This window comes from Papio anubis, chromosome 9 (genome assembly GCF_008728515.1).
Source record: "Papio anubis isolate 15944 chromosome 9, Panubis1.0, whole genome shotgun sequence".
Lineage (NCBI taxonomy): Eukaryota > Metazoa > Chordata > Mammalia > Primates > Cercopithecidae > Papio > Papio anubis.
In genome coordinates this window covers 86,062,973-86,082,832 of record NC_044984.1, presented here as the reverse complement: position 1 = coordinate 86,082,832, position 19,860 = coordinate 86,062,973, and the positions used below count along the sequence as shown (strand labels likewise).

Genomic DNA, 19,860 nt, shown 5'->3' with positions numbered 1-19,860 from the left:
TGTGCCACCACGCACAGCTTATTATTTTGTATTATTAGTAGAGAGAGGGTTTCACCATGTTGGTCAGGCTGGTCTCAAACTCTTGACCTCAGATGATTCACCCGACTCAGCCTCCCCAAATGCTGGGATTACAGGTGTGAGGCAGCTGCGCCTGACCAACTTTTTTTTTGTTTTTTGCTTTTTTTTTACTTTTTATGTTGTACTTTAAGATCCAGGATACATGTGCAGAATGTGCAGGTTTGTTACATAGGTATACATGAGGTTCCTTGTAAGAGCAAGGTGGAAGAATCAGAGTCAGAAAAGGAAATGTGACAAGGGAAGCAGAGGAGAGAGAGGTGGCATTCCTGCAAGGGGCCATGAGCCAAAAAGTGGAGGACGTTTCTAGAAGTGGGAAAAGATAACGGCTGGGACCTTTAGAGTCTCCAGAATAAACACAGTCTCCTGACTCCTTGCTTTTATTCCTGTAGAACGCATTTTTGGACTTCTGACCTCCAGAAAGGTAAGGTGATAATCTCATGCTGTTTTAATTAATGAAATTTGTGGTAATTTGTTACAGTAAGCGCAGGAAACTAATATGCCTGTCTTTTTCATATTAAGTAGCTACTACATTGGAGCTCTGAAAAGTTATTATCAAGACAAAAACATTTTGTCATAAAACATGTATATACACAAATGTATATACACACAAATATATATTTGTACACAAATATAGGTATATCAAGAGGTATAAGCCATAACAATATTATCTTACATATTATTTTACTTTAACAGGCAATGTATCAAATTGAGGATAAAATCATCTTAGAAAACAATAAAATAGAAATGTTAACATTACCCAAACCTTAAATAAAAAGAGTCTCTTTTTCCTTTTTCAAAACCATTATTGCAGGGTATTCAATAACTTTGGCCACAATCTAAATATATTTGAGAAACCGAATTCTACACATTTAAAAAGAAAGTTTTTTTTTCCCCCCATAGCATTTTCCACAGATTAGATGTCCTGCTGACTCATGATATATTTCGTCTGCCTTTATTCAAATACAAGTTTTCAGTGCATGCAAGAGAAATGAAATGAATTAGAGGATCATCTTTATTCTTCGTGTTCTTTGGATACGTCTCTTGAAATGGCAGTTCATGGAGAATTTTAAATTTAATTTGTCTACAGAATTGATTAAAAAGTAAATGGATTGGTTTATTGTTGTCTTTTCTTATTTTGATTATGGTTATAATATATTTTAATGGGCTTAACAAAATGAATTTAAATTGGCAAATCCATTGCTTCATAAGTTTGATAAAATAAAGTCCAGAGAATAATTTTTTGTCCTATTGTTTTTGAAAAAAAATGATTCTTGAAACGTGCTTGGTCTGTAAATTTGATTCCACTCTTCTCTCTCGTTTGCTAGTTGACCTCAAGCTAGACACTGGAGTTGTTGTTCCTCTGTTGTTTCCTCATTCAAAAGATAAGGGAGATATCAAATTGCTTGTAAAAATAGCTCTAAAGTACTGTACTAAAATATACCAAGCATATAAACTGCTCCACAGACTATGTAACAAGCCCCCAGAAGCTGTTAAAATTAACACTGAGCTGTCATTAACTAAGTGTCCTCAAATTATATTGTTCTTATTGGTCTACAGAAGAAGACTGAAAAATAGCCATACAGTGTTTTTGAATCTTGAAATCATAAAACAAATTCTCCACAATCTGTAAATTCTAAAACCAACTCCAACATTTATGTAACTACTTATTTTCAGATAAATGTTGTGAGATAATCCAGGTAAGTATGTCTTATACTTGTATAATCCAGAGATCCATAGAGTATTTGAACTGGACTTGATTTTATATATTATTTAATCCAGTCCTCTAAATTTACATCCTGAGACAGATGCCTAAATGCTCTCAGTTATCTAGTTAGCTTGGGTAGTGCTACAAGTGAAACTCAGTCTAAAGATTTATAAAGTTCATTTCACAAATCTCAGTATTTCTCTTTACAAGGATTTCCAGTAAATGTACTGCCTAAATATTACCCTTCATTCACAAATATCAGATTGATTCTTGTAGAATGTGAAAGTCATTGATTCCATATATTTTTCTTAATGAATGGCCAATACTACTAGCAGGGAATGGTATTCTTGACTACCATTTAGATGATGTTTTAGCCATAAGGTAGCATCTATTCAGGGATTTACTGCCAGATAGTTTAGCTGGGACTGGAAAATGACCAAGAAGGAAATTATGTTGGATGAAGAGCCAGAAGAGTGAGGAACACTTAACTCCCCATTGTTACATACTTAAACACTGACAGCCCTTCCTAGCATTTGCTATTAAACTGTGAGTAAGTTGAAGACAAGAATAAAGACTTATTCATTTTTTCTAACTTATTTTCCTTCTTCATATTCTACATGTTAAACTCAATCAATTCCATTTGTTAAATGAATGAATGATTATAGCTTCCCTCTACAAAGTGTACCAGATTGTCTGGGTCTAAATCCCAGCTCTACTAAATGCATATTAGCTGTGTAGCCACAGGAAGCTAACCCCTATGTCCCACTTTCCACAATTTTAAAAATGGAGTTAATAAAAATATTTTAATTATAAAAAGATTTTGAGGATTAAGTTAATTTATACTTGTAAAAGTGCTTAAACTTTACCTATGTAGGGTAGGCAAAATTTTACCTCTATGCTCCTAGAGTTTTTGGGCAGGCCTGTAAGTTAAAGTGACCTGAGGCCTATTAACAAGAGAAAAGCATACAGAATTATTTAATATAAGTTTTACATAGCACAGGAGCCCCCATAAGAAAATGAAGGCCCAAATAAGTAGTTACAGTTGAACACTTATATATTGAGTTGGACAAGGTGCAGTAAATTATGAAAATGTTGCAGGGCAAGGGGACTTGGGCTAGGGCAGTTAATTGTGGAGAAGTGACTGGAAAGGCAAGGGTTAGTTTACAAGGTTGGTTTGCATAGACTTCTCTCAGCCTCAATTTCTAGTCCTTGGATGACAAGAATGTGACTCTCCTCCTGGTATAAGGAGAATATCTTCCGTATGTGTTTTTTTGTTTGTTTGTTTGTTTTCAGGAAAAGCAGTGGAGGTCATAGGGGGCCTTCTTATACCTGCTGTTTTTTAAGTGCCTTCAGCTCAAAACAATATTTTGGGGATTGCATATATTGCCACACTTCACTTACAAAGGTCTGAACAAATATGAGCTAGTACTAGTGGTTCCCAATGAGATATTAATTTTGCTCCCCCAGGGGACATTGGTCCATTTCTGGAGTCATTTTTGATTGTCACAACTTGGGGGAAATCTACTGGATATGGGTCATAGATTCTACTAAATATCCTACAATGCACAAGGCATCTCCCACAACAAAGAAGTATCTGGCCCAAAATGTCATTTGGGCTGAGGTAGAAAAACCCTAAGCTATTACTACCACTGTTATTACTACTCCTGCCACCCAGCCATTACTCCTGAGAGGCGTAATATGGCCATAATTTTTGTTTGTTTATTTGTTCATTGTTGTTGTCAATTAAATATGGAGATAAGACAATTCCTTCTCAAAGGAGTAAAGGGAATTGAGTCATATTAGTCAATGCCTACTATCTTAATACAAAAATTGCTTTCTATGAATAATATGTTTGCCTAAACCAATCTTCAATTCAGAACAGGGCAAGCTTAACTTTGTTAAGAATTTCACTAAAACTGATCAGGATCTTAAGCATTAAAAAGAAAAGTTCTCTTCAATGGCCAATTTAACATTAATATTCTCAAAGATTAGGGGGTCCCCATATTTGTGGTTTAATGGATAGCAGACTAGCTAGCTGGAATATTAAGAATGTTGATTTGATTGTGTAAAACTCAAATTCTTTTAAAGTTCGTGACATCACTGATGTTCTAAATGTGAGACATTATATTTTTTTCTAATTTTTAAATTCAGCTTTCCCAGGGGATGAAAATAGAAAGATAGATGAAAGCAACGAGTGAGAGAAGAAAATTTTATTCTACTCCATTGTAATCTCTCTCTCTCTCTGGGACTAATTAGAGCTGGGAATTTTATTTGAAAGCATGTTTTAAATTTTGCATGTTGCAATTAATTAATTCTGAAGAAAATTTCTTAGGTTTACTTTTCTGCGCAAATTGTTATTTTTTACCATTAGTCTGAGAGGTTAATATGTAGAAGAAAATACTCACATTTAAATATATGCCATATTTACATTTTTTACATTGTAGAACACTGTCCATGAAATAAAGAAGAATATATGTTCATAAGCCTCCAATTTTTAGAGTCTAACACGTATTTTGATTGTAATAAATTAATTTTGAACTAAGCAGAATTCACAGCATAGTTTCAACATTTATGTCCTTGGCAAAAGAAAAAAATGTTAACTGAATCCTTGTGATCTAACGTTAGGAAAAAAAAAAAAAATGATTACCAGGCTTTGAATGTGACTTTGGATAATCTTTAGAAATATTTTAGGCATGTAAAACGTTAAAGTCCAATTTCCTGTGATCTACTAATTTATTAAAAACATCAGGTCAATGTTTTTGGCTTTCTAATCAGTTACCAAAATTTCCACCTTCCTCTTCCTTTCCCCATCTTGCCCTCCTTCTGCTCTTATTGTGATAAAATTCTGCAGTATTTGGATTTAGAAATACCCTAGAGAAAAATTTCTGTACTATAAATTATGAAAGAAAGAGTCTATGATATGTGATTTATGACAACATTAGATGGAATCCCTCTTCCAAGCCTGGTGATTATCTCTTCAATCTAATCCTTCACGATCTTTCTTGAGTGATGGCAAAATCTTTGCAAAGAACAGTGGATGATTCCACACTTGCCCCAACACCTGACCCCTTCAGTTCATTCTCCACTGAGACTTCTTTTCACAGTGTAACTCAGATAAACATCGTCCCTCCAGCCTACAACTCTTCAAAGGGTTTATAATAAGATCCAAACTCCAGTCTGTATGTGCTGCTTTCTTTTCATCATTTTATCCTTGGTACATCTCTTATCTCTTCAGACAGTTGTTCTGCGATCACTTTGGTTAAAGCTTTAAAGTTCAATTTCCTCTGTTCCACTAGTTTATTAAAAAATCAGGCTTTTTTTTTTTTTTTTTTTTTTTTTTTGGCTTTCTAGCTAGTTACCAAAATTTCCACCTTCCTCTTTCTTTCCCCATCTTGGCCTCCTCCTGCTGTTATTGTGATAAAGTTCCCAGTCCCCACCAAGCCAATCTTCAACTCATCCTGTTTTACTTTCTTTGTAGCACTTGCCACTCTTGAATACCTATGTATACATTTATTCTGTCTCACAATTGTATTGTTACCTTCACTCCATTACAATCTTAGGTCCACTACAGCAAAGATTTTGCTCTGTCACGTTCATTGATGTGCCCTTGTGCCTATATTAGCACTGGCATATAGTAGGTACTTGTATTGTTTTTTTGTTTTTTTTTTTTAAACTTCCTGTGTTACAAATTACAAAGAAGACCTAGAGGTTTAAAACAATTCAGACATATTCTCTCATGGTTTCACAGGTCAGAAGTCTAGTCACGGCTCAGGCAGATTCTCTGCTCAGTGTCTCATCAGGCTGAAATAAAAATATCTGCTGCGCTGTGCTATTTTCTGAAGCTTGGGATCCTGTTTTAATTTCATATGGCAATTGGCAGAATTAAGTTCCAAGTGGTTGTGGCACTGAGGTTCATCTTCGTTTCCTGGTTTTCTTTTCCTTCTTTTCCTGGTTTTCTTTTCCTTCTTTTCTTTTGTCATTAAAACTGATGGCAAAACCCGCAATTACTTCTGCACCAACTTATAGATCACGTAATTTGTTTTCTCATTTTAAACTACTCTCTTAATGTAATGCTTAATATTTTCCTTGCAATGGTATGTGATTTTCTGATGAGGATTTAGAATAAATCATTAAAAATATTGTAATTCTCTTCACATTTTGTTTTATTCTTTAATGTTTTTCTCTCCAAAATAGGAAAAAAGCTTTAATTTTAGTTTTGATTGTGAATGTGTGTTTATCATGATAGATAGTACACAGGAAAGATCAGGCTCTCTGGACTCATCAAACTCTGTTTGACTTTGGAGTCCACTCTGTAATTGTTGTAAGTTGTAATCGTGAGAAACATCTTCCTTCCACTTCAATTAGCCTGTCAATAAAATGTGGATAATAATACTTAACTCAAAAGACTGGTGTAAAGAGTGAAAAAAACAAATCATTTGTAAAAGTGGTCAAACAATAGGTGTGAAAGTGAGATTTCTTTTCACAGGTGGAAAATACAGATATGGGTAGTATTTCCCTAAGCAGGCTCAAGGGTACTTGCTAAAAAGGCAAAATCCTAACGCCCTTCCTCAGACCTACCAGATCAGATGTCCTAGAACCAAACTCAGAAATCTACATTTTAAACCAATATTTCAAGTTGTTATTAGCACACTAATGTTTGAAAACCAAAAGATAGGTAACTACACAAAAATTTCCTTAAAGTATATTTTCATGTGTTTAAAATGTTGAAAAATATTTTTCATATTTGTAAAGGAATAATCATCATGTAAAATGTCATTTTCTTTCCTGTTTTGTTAAATTCTGCATACTACCTGTTAACTTTCATTGTATTAAAACAAATAATGCATAACTTAATAATCATATTTTTACTTCTTCCAACGTGTTGCAGACTGAAATAACTTCATCCCTCTCACTGTCCAGTGTCTTTGAGGCCTGTATTTTCAAAGAACCATATTCAAGAAGTCAAATACTATTCACATTCTGAGTCTTAAGTTTCACATTATAAAGATGGGCTTATATATATGTGTTTTATATATATGTATATGCTTGATCTTCTATTAGAAACAAAGTAGTGATGATTATAAAACAAATACATCTTAATCTTTTAAATGTGTGTATGAGGTATACAAGCATATTTTTGGAACAAAAATCAACATGTGGTTAAAATGGATGGAGACAACTGGAGAGAATATTTGACTATTTGAAGCCAGCATATCCTGGAAAATCAGCCAAAATCTGGAGGTTCACTAAATGTCTGCATGCCTGATTACTGTATTGAATAAAGAATATGAAAAGGCTCTTAGGTCTTTTAATTTCTAGGGTTTTATATTTTAAATGTTATGAAATTCAGAAAGATGCCTCTCTTCTCTTCTGTAAACCCCATCTCCACTCCGACCTTGAACTGTCTGTAGTTTGATTTTTGATTAGAACCATGTGCAACACTATTCTTTACTAGGATAGAAGCTGTTCATTGCAGTGCAGCATAGCTGAAACTCATAAAAAGCTTTATTGCCATCATCCTTTGAAACTGATAGAGAATGTGGTCCATCTTCCCACTGTGTCACATCAGCCCAGCAAATTATATCTTTTCCCTTCGTGAGGAGCCACAAAATGCACAGATGCGTTTTCTAAAGCACAATTTGAAAATAATGAGACAAATACCGGATACAACATGCTCTTAACAGAGGCCACTGAGTCTAAATCTGTGAAAGAGAATTAATTTGGCGAGATATTGCAGCTACAGCTTAACTTCTCTGACTTCTGCGATCATTGGGATTCTCAGATTTAGAAGATACCAATGCACAGATCAAAAATTATGCTCTAAAATGAAAATGACAGTTTTACAATTGCCAGTGACATTGAGCCTTGTTCTTGGATGGCAGAACTGAGGAAGCCTAACTATTTATGTAGCTTACATTGCTCACATGAGTGTCAAGGGTTTAGATTTAAGCTACTCCCCACCCTCCAAAAAATGCCTTACTTCTTTCTAGTTTCAAGGAAATAAGACTTCAAATAGACACTGCAATTTTATACTTGATATTTTGTTGTGATACTAAAAAGATCTTTCCTGGTACTAAATATGACAAAAGCTATATAAAAAGGTTATACATACACTTAAAAATGTCCAAAGGAATAAATAGATAAATAAAGGATACAATAGGATGTAAAACTAATTTAATATTTATTTTGAATTATATTATCTGCTGAAAGCACAGATTTTGGAGGCAGATTCAAATTCCAGCTCTGGCAAATTACTAGTTTCAGAACTTTAGAGAAGTTACTTAGACTCTTTGGGTCTTAATTTCCTCACCTATATAATGAGGATAGAACCGACCACTCATAGTTGTCGTAAGAGTGAAGAGTTACTACATGGACAATACTGAGAATGTTGACTAGCACATCTTAAGTACTTAACAAATATTATCATTAACATTAACTATAACAATTAATAGCTACGATCATTCGTAACAACTATTAGCATTAAAAATAATTTTAATATTAGTAATTAATAACAATGCTAATGTTAGCATTACTGATAACTATTTTTAGTGATAATTTTTATCACTCATGATAACTTATAACTGCTCTAGCTAGTGATGGTATATGATACCTGTCATTACTTTTTAAGCATTACTTCTTCTAATTTCAGAAAAACCTTCCTAACCATGGTTCTAGTTTCTTCCTTATGCAGATGCTTGATCATGCAAAGTCAAGAAAGAAAAAATAAAATTGCTTGAGATTATATGACCAATAACTGGCAGCACTGGGCAGAAGTTGTCTAACTCCAAAATGTGAGGGATTATATGTTTTTGCCTCTGAGTTTAAGCAAATAATTCAAAAACAAATGTAAAAAGGCAACTACACACATAAAAACCTGCGTATGGATGTTTATTTATAATTGCTGGAAGCAAGCAAGATGTCCTTCAGAAGACGAATGGACATATAAACTGTGGTACCTCAAAACAAAGGACTGTCGTTACTCAGTACTAAAAATAAACGAGTTATAACTCTGTAACTTTATAAAGCCATGAAAAGAAAAGGAGGAAACTTCAATGCATTATTACTAAATGAAAGAAGCCAATCTGAAAATGTCTACGTACTGTATGATTCCAACCATATGACATTCTGGGAAAGGCAAAACTATGGAGATAGTAAAAGGATCAGTGGTTACCTGAGGTTAGGAGGAAAGGGAAAAAAAAGTGGAGCATGGGTGATTTTTAGGGCAGTGAAGCTATTCTGTGTGGTACTGCAATGGTGGATACATATAGTCATATACTTGTCCAAACCCTTAGAATGTACAACCCTGAGAGTGAGCCCTAATGTAAACTATGGACTTTGGGTGGTAATGATGTGTCAATGTAGGTTCATCAGTTGTAACAAATTTACCCCTCTAATGAGGATGTTGGTAGTGGAGGAGGTTGGTGGGGGAAGGGGTATATGGAAACTCTATACTTTCTTCTCATTTCTTGTGATCCAACAACTGATTTTAAAAAAAGGCTTTGGGGGGAAAGTAACTACCATTTATTGGGCTGTACCTATGCTCAATGGGGTCTTTATTCTGCATAGGGACTGTGTTTCCCCACTGAGACATCTGGAAGCAGATCTTCAGCTGCTTTCTTTTGATATCAGGTAATACATTTGTGTGCTGTGTATGGGGGATGACGAGGGGAGATCCCCTCCAAACCTCTCCCACCCTTCCAGCAGCATTCTTAGCAAGTGTTTATCAGTGTCCAGAGACACTGAAAATAATGAGCCAGATGATATCCTAGCAATGTCCAAAGATTCAGCCACCTAGTCCTTCACCATCAACTCTCAAATTGACTGTCTTCTATCTTCTATGTCTACAAGACATTATTCCAGGCATGGAGGCTTAGCACTGAAAAAGAAAAACTGCTCTCATGGAGCTTACAACTCCACAAATGAAGAAGAAAGACCACAAGTGAACAATAAACCATAATATGTATCAGTATAAAGGGCTGAACTGTGTGACGGAGGATGACTATCTACTTTAAATCTAGTGATCAGGAAAGGCCATTCTGAACATTTGAGCTGAGATCTGAATGACAAAAAAGAAGTAGCTATGGAAAGATTAGAGGAAAGTGCATTTTGAGAAGGAAGAGTTAGACAAAAACCACCCAACATGCGAAGAGCCTGACATTTTTGAAGAACCGAAAAGTCCAGGATGACAGGGAGTATTGGACAAGGAAAGTGGGCTAGACTAAAGAGAGCTTGATAAGCCACGATCCCATAGTTAGATGTTACTGTGAGTGATAGGAAAAGCCATTGGAGGCAGTGAAGTGATCTGGTTTACATTGATTTTTTCCATCACTGTGGCTGCCACATAAAGCATAGATTTTAGAAGAACGAAAGAAAAAGGCCACTGGGAAACTAGTGTGGAGGCTATTGTAGGGTTCCAGGTAAGATATGAGGGTGGATTGGACCAAAGTAATTGAAGTACAAAATGGAGGGACGTAGACAGGTGTGCAGGTGAGCTTATGAAAGAGACCTGATAGGTTTGCCAAAGGGTTTCATGTACATATTCAGGTGAAGAAAAGAATCAAGGATGACTATAACTCCTAGTGGTCAGTGATTGAAGTCTACAGTTAAATCTAGATGTCAATAGAAAGGACAGACAAAGTGGTTTCTGAGCCCAAACACTTTTAGTGTCTATTGAGAATTGGAAGCATTTCTTCTCATGGAGCTACTAAGGTAGGAGGGGCAGACAGTGCTCCTACATCTCTGGACACTGACTCTCCTCCTGTTTGTGTGGTCCTACCAGCTCTTATTCCTTCATTTAAGGCCCCACTGACCTCCCCTTGGGCCAATTCTCTTCTGTCTCTCAACTTTCTTGTATAACCAAAGACATCCTCCTAGTTTTAGGAGAAGTGACCTGTTCTCTTATTCTTTGCACATTCCCCCATACCTCTTGCCTAAGAACACGCATCTTCCATTTTCCAAGCCTAGATTTTATGCTTCTAAAACACAAAAGCTACAAATTTATTGCGTTTTTGTTTCTGGTATGTAATTTCCTTTCTGTGTCAAATAAATGTTGAACGTATGTTGTGTCTAAATAGACGAAGAGCCTAGGTTAGAAGAAAACTCCAAGAAACAGAAACACACACATGCAGACATACATTGATTAATATTTCAAAATCGCTGTCCCTCCATGTGTACTTTGCCTTTATTTAGTCTCAACTACCATTTTTTTGTTCCTACTACTCACTGACTTTAAGCTTGTCCCTTGGCCTCTTATGGGTTAGTTTTATCATACATTAAATTAGGAAATTGTAATGAATAATAATTAAATCTCTTTTAGATCCACAATAATAAACTATAATTCCATTCTAGATTCTGGATAGAAACTAATATTCACTTGCTGCCTACTGTCTCCCAGGAGTTTAGGAGAAAACTCAGTCAGAGTTTGTCAGCCTATATTGTGTCCCTCGCTTGGATTCAAGATACATGATAAGAGCATCAATCAAGACTACTAGGATTCTATTTGAATTGGTGCACTAGATGTCTTCAAGAAGAGAAGTCATCCAAAAATCCCAGATAAAGCCTAAGTTGTGTGTCTTGAGAACCTAGGGCTATTCTGAGGATTGCAGGAACCTGGTGGGAAATAGCAACACCTCGCAGTAGCAGCTTGTCTGCAGGTACCAAAGGCAATAGTTGAGATTACAGGGAGACTAAAGGGAAGGAGAAAAAAAGGCAGGAGTGAGGGAAAAAATAAAAGAAAGGAAAGAAAGGGAAGGAAATAGGAAAGAAAAAAGAATAGAAGATACATAAGGTAGACATATACATAGCGGATACATACAGCAGAAAATATACATAGTAGATATTACACATGAAACATATCATGAGAAACCCCAGAAATAAGTGTGGAGGGGCAAGAGATAAGAAGATGATAATTTGACTACACAGTGGTAGCTGAGGAATACAGTTCACACTTGTAATCGATTGTTCTAGAAACTGAAGTTTAAAAGGTTAATTTTGCAATATTTTATATAAATAGAAAAAGTGGGAAAAGAATTAACGCATCCTTTCAAATAATATTTGTTGAGCACTTACCATGTGTCAGGCACCATTTTGGGCAGTGAGGATACAACAGTGATAGAAAATGTCACTGACCTCATGGAATTTATATGAGATAACAATTAGCAACTAAATAAGTATGTTTTATATCAGATGGGGATAGTACCACAGAGAAAAATGGAATAATGTTGAAGGAATAGAGAATGGAAGGGGTAGCGTGGGGCAAGCCACATTATTTTATATAATGGAAGTTCTCACTGTTACAGGGATTGATAAGGTTAGCAAACCAAAGTCTGAATAAATGTGACGGGTTAACACTTGATTCCCCAGTGCCTAAGCATAACGAGTTGTCATATCTTTATGGTTCCAAAGACAATGTAACCTTCCGATTACAACAATGCCTTAGTCATGGTATATTCAACACAACATGCAAAATAATACAAGTCATGGATAAGATCAGAAATAAAATTCCATTTTAAATGTTGAAATCCCTAAATCATGCTATTCCTCTACCTGCTTGACTGAAATTATACTACCCAACATAATATTGTAAATAGGGACCATACAATTATAAAAAAAGTTAAGGACACACAAAATCAGAGGTAAGGCAGAAATCTAGGATAGGTGATTGCAAGTCAGATAAGGAATAGCTTGCATTCACTCTTTAATAGGAGACATTCTAGTGCCAAAACATTGTTACCGACATTTCATTTTCCTGAACACTAAAAGAGTCTTTTCAGATGTTTCCTTTAAAAATAGTTAATTCTGGCTCTAGGTCTTATTGAATTGATTAAAGAGAATCTTGTTGGAATTTGCCTTAGCCTTGCAAGTCAAAATACCAATTGTGTTTTTAATCCCAAATAAGGAAATGAGAGAAAGTATATTGCTATATTTAGGGAACTGCTCATGTAATTGTCTCCTTGAAAATTTCTTAAGTTCGAAAACCAAGAAATTTGAGCTTTCTATAGCTAAACAATCACGTGATGCTGGCGCATTAACAGGGAAATTGGCAGCTGCCAACCTCAAAAATTTCGATGGGATATTTTCTATATCCTTGCCACCCTCACCTGCCATCAATCCACTATCACTCTCCAGGAATTATACTTAACCATGTTAGAACTGAAGACTTTAATTTCCTGTGATGCAGATTCTTCCCACTATGCCTCTTTTTTGCTGTGAAATCTTGAATTTATTTTCTTTAGATCATTGCTTCCTCATTTTTAAAATTGGTGTTAGTTAGATATTTCTAAAGTATCTTTAAACTCTAGTAGCCTTAAGTCTTTGTAACACTTGCGAGATGTTTTACAGATTGAGAAATATTTAAACGCCTTTTGAGTCAAACATGCATTTGAAGCCTGATTCATCAACTTATTAGTTGGGTAGCCTTGGGCTAATAAGTTAGTCATTCTGTACATATATTTTTGTCTTTAAAATGGAGATTAAAAATACAACATATTTAAAAAGATACATTAGGTAATAATGAATGAGAAGTACTTAGTTCAATGTCCAGCACTTAATAAATATTCAATAGATGTTTCCTATTACATCCATGTGTCGTGCTGCTCATTTTCCCAAAGACTGTCGATAGCTTTTGACCATCATTGCATTCATCATATTGCCAAAAAGGGTGTGGTGTCTGCAGTTTTACTAGAAAAAGGACAGCAATTAGACGTGCTTGTACAAAGACATGTTGGGCTTATATAGTCAACATTCTTAAGTTTGAAACAAATTCCTCTTTGAATGAAATTGCTAGCTCCACCAGCATTGACTTTGTGTTTAGAAATTTTCTAAAAGTACATTTGTTAGATGTACCGTGGAACAAACTACTTCCAAACTTAGTGACATAAAACAACCATCATTTTATTTAGCCCACAGTTCTGTGGGTCAGCTAGACAGTTTTTCTGTTCTAAGCAGGTCTGGCTGGTCTCTGCCAGGCTCTCTTATGTACCTGTGTCTAGCTGGGCAGTAAGGTGCTACTCGTATACTGTCAGTTAACAGGCTGTTGATGAGGGCAGCAGAAGTGCCTGGGATGACAGGGTCTCGATCTCTCGTTAGCCAGCATGCTTGCCTGGGCTTCTTGATATAGCGATGATGACAGTTTTAGCAAAGCATGAAGGGAGAGCAACAGTCAACGCACACACAAAAAGTTTGCAATTTTTAGCTTGTGACACATTTGCTACTATCCCATTGACCAAACCTAGTCACACGGCCAAGCCCAGACTGAATATGGAAAGCCAATGCCTATCCAGGGCCTTGGAGAAATGAATGGGAATGATTTAAGCTGCCTGCAGAGATTCTGCTGGACATGTACATGCTGTGTTGATTAATCAATGTTTAATTAACATTACAAAGTTAAAAGACAGCTGCTTGAAAGAGTAAATAATTGCAGCCACCTTAATGTTTATTTTAAAAATTCTGCAATATTAACTGTCTGTTGGTAACCCTCTTTTTTTTCTGCTGAATACACTCTATGATTTACAAATCAAATTGAAGCAAGGTATTCTACTGAGAAAAAAATAGATAGCATCCAAATATACTTTTCATTATTGTCTTAAATCCTGAAAAATTTAGGACTACACTTCTTATTCTTGATTGGTACCTTAAATACTATAAGGAAAATAAAATGTTCAGACTGACATGGGAAAGCTCAAAATAGCAGGTTTGCTTTTATACTGTAAAACAGGTATGAAGAAATATGCAGTGAAACATAGTATATTACCAATCTGGCAGTAAATACTTATGGGTTTTTTTTTTATTTTTTTCTAGAGCCAATAAGAGAATATAGATAACAATACATTTTTTATGAGTCTTCACTATTCCAATGACATACATAAAAACTATGTTAATTTTAGTTAGACTGATTAAGTCTAATACTAGTTAAGTCTGGCAATAGTAATGTGATGACTTCTTACCTCCTTTATCTCTCTTCACTCTTCCAAATGGCCAGCATCATAAATCAAGCAGAAGGGAATTCACATGTATTCCATGTGCACAGCATTTTGGATATTCTGCTAATGGTATAATGTATCTTATTTCTTTTCATTTTGAAATATATTTTGGAGGATGCTCAAGCCTGCTGTACAAACTATGGTAAGAAGTAGTTCTCACTTGGTGTCAGATGCCCTTTTGATTCTTAAACTATGAGAAGTAAAGCATGTGGTTTTGTGGCTTTTAGTTGTATCAGAGAACAATCATATCAAGAACCAGAGCCATATTCTAGCTATTCTTGTGCCGAATAGTATTTCCCAAAAGTCTATGAAAAAATAAAATAATAGGCATAAGAGTACTTCTTAACTTAATAACTCATTGATAAACAAAAGTATTTAGCCTATATGATATAGAAGACACAGTCTAAACACTGGGAATAAAAGCAATACAAGCTGTGCCAAGGTCAGGGTGTAAGGAATGGTCTGTCCCAGGTGCAGACAATTAGGAGGTGTGTTGTTCATGGAGAATTTGAAGACAATCATAAAGGCAATTAAAAGTCAATCTTCTTTTTATTATCACTATATACTGGAAATTGTAAGCAAAATTAGTCATAAAGTACTCTACCCCACCCCCAATATCTTGTTAGTATAAATATTTGAAACCAATGTTGCAACTACCGTCCAGCTTTTATAATATATAAATATTCCTTCATTTAAACACCTGTTTCTAAGCAAACAAAGGTAGCACATTACACAGATGAAAAACAGAGCTTGAGTTACCACGATCTTATCTTACGGGGCCACTTGGAATTTATATTTGTTCTTAAAGCAGAGTGCAAATTTTCAGGTGTAGTATTTTTGGTTGGTAAGTGCAAATTTTAGTTTACAGATAAAATATATTTGTTGTACTTATTGATTACTACTGAAAATAATTTTATCAAATGGGAGGATGTTAAAAAACTATCTGCTCCAGCTATCAAATAATGTTACTATAGCAACCTATTTGATATAAATACACCACCTAGTAAAAGCACAATCACAATTAAAATATATTTCTAGGCTTATGAAGTTTTCAATATAGTAAGTCAAATCGATATTAGAATGGGTAATTATAATACTGCATAATTACGTACATACAGCACCCTGTTGGAACAGGGAAAGGATAAATAGGAATATAGAAGGCCTTTAGAATTATTTCAGACCAATTGACAATGGCCCCCCCCCCCCAAAAAAAAAAATCCCTTGAAAAGAGGACATCTTGGAAATATTTTTAATCTTTTTGGTATTATTTTCCAATGTCCTATGACCAAGGGGAAAATTTTTCAGACTAGAATTATATGTTTTATCTGTGTGCTTGCATTTTCATCTCTGTGTTATCTTTTGTACTTTCTATTTCTATGAAATAAAATATGTGAGTGCAAATAAAACAACACTAGGCATAATTGTTCATTTGAAACTATTTACTTCTTGGAAATCTTATGTTTGCCTGTGGTTCATACACACATTTGTGCATCTGTTAGTCTATTATCACATTGCTGTAAAGAAATACCTGACACTGGGTATTATGAAGAAAAGAGTTTTAACTGGCTCATGGTTCTACAGGCTGCACAGAACAGGCGTCTGCTCAGCTTCCGGGAAAGCCTCAATACACAATCATGGCGGAAGGCGAAGGGGGAACAGTCACATCACATGGCCAGAGCAGGAGCAAGAGAGAGAGAGGGGAGGTGCCACACACTTTTAAACAACAAGATCTCTCGAGAACTCGCTATTGACAGGACAGCACCCAAGAGGATGGTGCTAAACCATTCATGAGAAGCCACCTCCATGAGCCAATCACCTCCCACCAGGCCACACCTCCAACATCAGGGATTACATTTTGACATAAGATATGGGCAGGCACACACATGAAATCTATATCAGTGTGTTTTGTTTCAAATAAGCTTTGAAAGCTGCGTACCAATTATTACCATTTTCAGTGTCAGAAGAGATACTCTATTAGGAAAAATATAAACACTTTTATTTAAATAAGTGGTTCACAATATAATCTGTGAACTCAAAATTAAAGTTTGCTTTAAGCTTTAAGAAAGCTTAAAGTTTGCAAGTTCTCTTAAGTAATTACCTTGCTAAACTTTTTGGAACGTTATGAGTAAAATAAAGGAATTTTATTGCTTTGTTCTAAAATGGCATTTTAACCAACACCATGGATTTTTAAAAAATATATATATATAATTAAGTAGAAAGAGAAAGAAGTCTTGTTAATATTGCAAACAGAAACTGGACAGAATGATATACTTAAATTTGAGGCACTCTCAAAGATTAGAACACAATGGCATGCAGAAATAAGTAATACCTGGGACTACTGATTAGCTTTTTGTTCTTCTTCCTAAAAATATTATTTAAATAGAATAATTAGAGTTAAGTGATACATACAATGTAGATACATTTATATACATATACATGTATATGTGTGTGCATATGTATGTATATATCAGGTTGATTAACTTAAGGATCAAATCCCATAAGAGAAAATCTACCCGTATAGCATGAAAGAGATAAAAATAAGAATTAGGCAATACTATAATATTTTAAGACACCCCTTTTTCAGCAACTTGTAATTTTTTGGAATTCAAGGGTTTTAAGGAGTAGAGTTTGGGATTTTCAGGACATAGAAAAATGTTGAATTATTTAAGATTCTAGATGGAAAGAATCTATACTTCTAAATATGCCAATGAGAATCTAAATGTACTACTCATAAACACACTTAGATTCAGAAAGCACTTTTAAATTCAAATGTCTGTTTTCTGTAATAAATAAGCACTAGATCTGTAGTAATATCGGAATTAGAAATAAAAATTAAATTCAATTTTAGTGTAAAAATACAAAAAAACAAGTAACATGTCATCTTTCACAATAACTTTAATATCTGAGTTCATTTTTTTTTTTTACACATAATTTTATTTCTTTGTACATAAACGTTTTCAAAAAGGTACTATGACTATCTGGGATCTGCTTTATAAATAAACAAGGTAGGGATATAATCTTAAATTCTCAGTAGCAGAGTTCTTTTGTTTTGTTTTGTTTTGTTTTTTTGAGATGGAGTCTCGCTCTGTCGCCCAGGCTGGGGTGCAGTGATGCGATCTTGGCTCACTGCAAGCTTCGCCTCCCGGGTTCACGCCATTCTCCTTCCTCAGCCTCCCGAGTAGCTGGAACTACAGGCGCCCGCCACCACGCCCGGCTAATTTTTTGTATTTTTAGCAGAGACAGGGTTTCATCGTGTTAGCAGGATGGTCTCGATCTCCTGACTTCACCATCCTCCCGCCCCGGCCTCCCAAAGTGCTGGGATTACAGGCGTGAGTCACTGTGCCCAATCCCATTCTGATTTAAAGAGGCTCAAACTACTAAGCTCAAATAGTAGTTAAAAGGACCCCTTGAGAAATAAGAAAACATTTTTTAGTAGATGGGAATGAATTGATATTCATCTCTTATTTCTTCTCCTAGATATCTAAGGAATCTATCCCAATATTTCTGGAGCAAATCTATTCCAAAAATATTTGTCTCAGTAATATTCAGCAAAAAATGAAAGCTCTATAAAACACTTTTCATGAAGCACGATGGTAATATAAACCTTGATAAAAGCGGAATTTGTCAACAGCATTTTTTTCCTTGCCATCTTCTTTTCAAAGTCACGTAACACTTGTTAAACTTAGTAGAAGGTGGTATATTCTAATATTATGACATTCACTTTATCTTATTATAAACATAGGTTCCCATTTGCCACTGCTTTGTTTTTTTGTTATATAAAATATTCACCCCTCCTCAGGCTTCCTGAGTCTGTTATGATTAGTATAGGGTGTTCTGTTTATTTTAAGTCATATGGAGCAGTGAAGTCAACAAGAATCTAAGATTTTAGCATTGCTCAGAGCAAACTTAATCTTTTCTTATGTCACATAAACACTTGGAGTATTCAATCAAGTAAAGATAGGCTATTCTTCAACATCTTCTCTTTGCTCATGGCCAAAAACAACTGTGGCCACCCTGTTGGAGCTCTGTGGACTAGAGATGTTTCTCATGATTTTTCAGTGAGTTCTTAGGGGCCCCAGCCTCTCAGGCAGGTTATCATGACTTTCCCTCTGAGCTGATGAGATCGGACATCAAATAAAAATGTTCCACCATGTCGCATTTTTTTAAAAAAAGAAATTGACAGTTGTGGATTACTGGCTTTTGACTTTGTCTAAGAAACTTTGGCTTCCTTACTTGTGAAATGTGGATCATATGAAAGGTTATAATCATTTCACTGGAAATAACAAATGGGGTGTGGAGGAAGCCCTCCCACAACGTCCTACTTCTGCCTAGACTCTAAAAGTGACTAAAAGAGAAAGACGAATGAGTCCTTGTCCGACAATAGAAATTTGATCCCTCCTCATGGCAACTCTAGCTCCAACTTGTGTCTCTGTCATGTTGCTAAGATGGACATTCCATGAATGATGGATGAAAGCTACTGTGGTTTGAGTTATGATTGTGTGCTGGGCTCTGTGCTAAGTGCCTGATGTTTTTTGTTTTATCTGATTTTCACAGCAAATTATTCACATTTTCGGACAAGGAGATTGAGACTTAAGTATTGGCAACAGTTAAAAGGTGGTGTTTAAAAATTTATGTGTCTCATTTCAGAGGTAATGGTAAATGAATTGAAGTACTTCTGTGCCTTATTCTGTCCCAGTGTAATCCTCTGGGTGATTAGAATTCATCGTCACCACTCTGCTTTGCTTGTTTCTTCAGATTCCATCCTTGTATTTAGAGCATTAATTGTATTAATTAGGATGGGTGATATTTTGCTGCAATAACAAGCAGCCCATAATCTCAATAGCTTAAAGCAGCACAGGTCTATTTCTTGTTTGTGTTACATATCCTTTGCTGGTCAGTTGGGGATTCTGCTTCTCAGTATCCATGCTCCACGGCTAAGGCTACTCTTCTAGTTGATCAATATAACATGTTTGTTTTCTACATCATAAAATAATATTTTACGTCATCTGTTATGTGGATACACCCTAACTTTCTTAACAAATCCCCAATTATTGCATCTAGATGGTTTCACAATATTAGTTATCCGATATTCCCATG

General features: G+C 35.2%; 1 long non-coding RNA gene across 2 annotated transcripts in view; it reads left to right on the top strand.

Moving 5' to 3' along the window:
* The first annotated feature begins 205 nt into the window (after nt 1–205).
* Nucleotides 206–19,860, top strand: part of LOC103875952 — a 70,371-nt gene continuing 50,716 nt past the window's right edge. For both annotated transcript variants that reach the window (XR_001892861.3, XR_634980.4), the window contains exon 1: nt 206–499. This is a non-coding gene — a long non-coding RNA (uncharacterized LOC103875952). The remainder of the gene's footprint in view (nt 500–19,860) is intronic.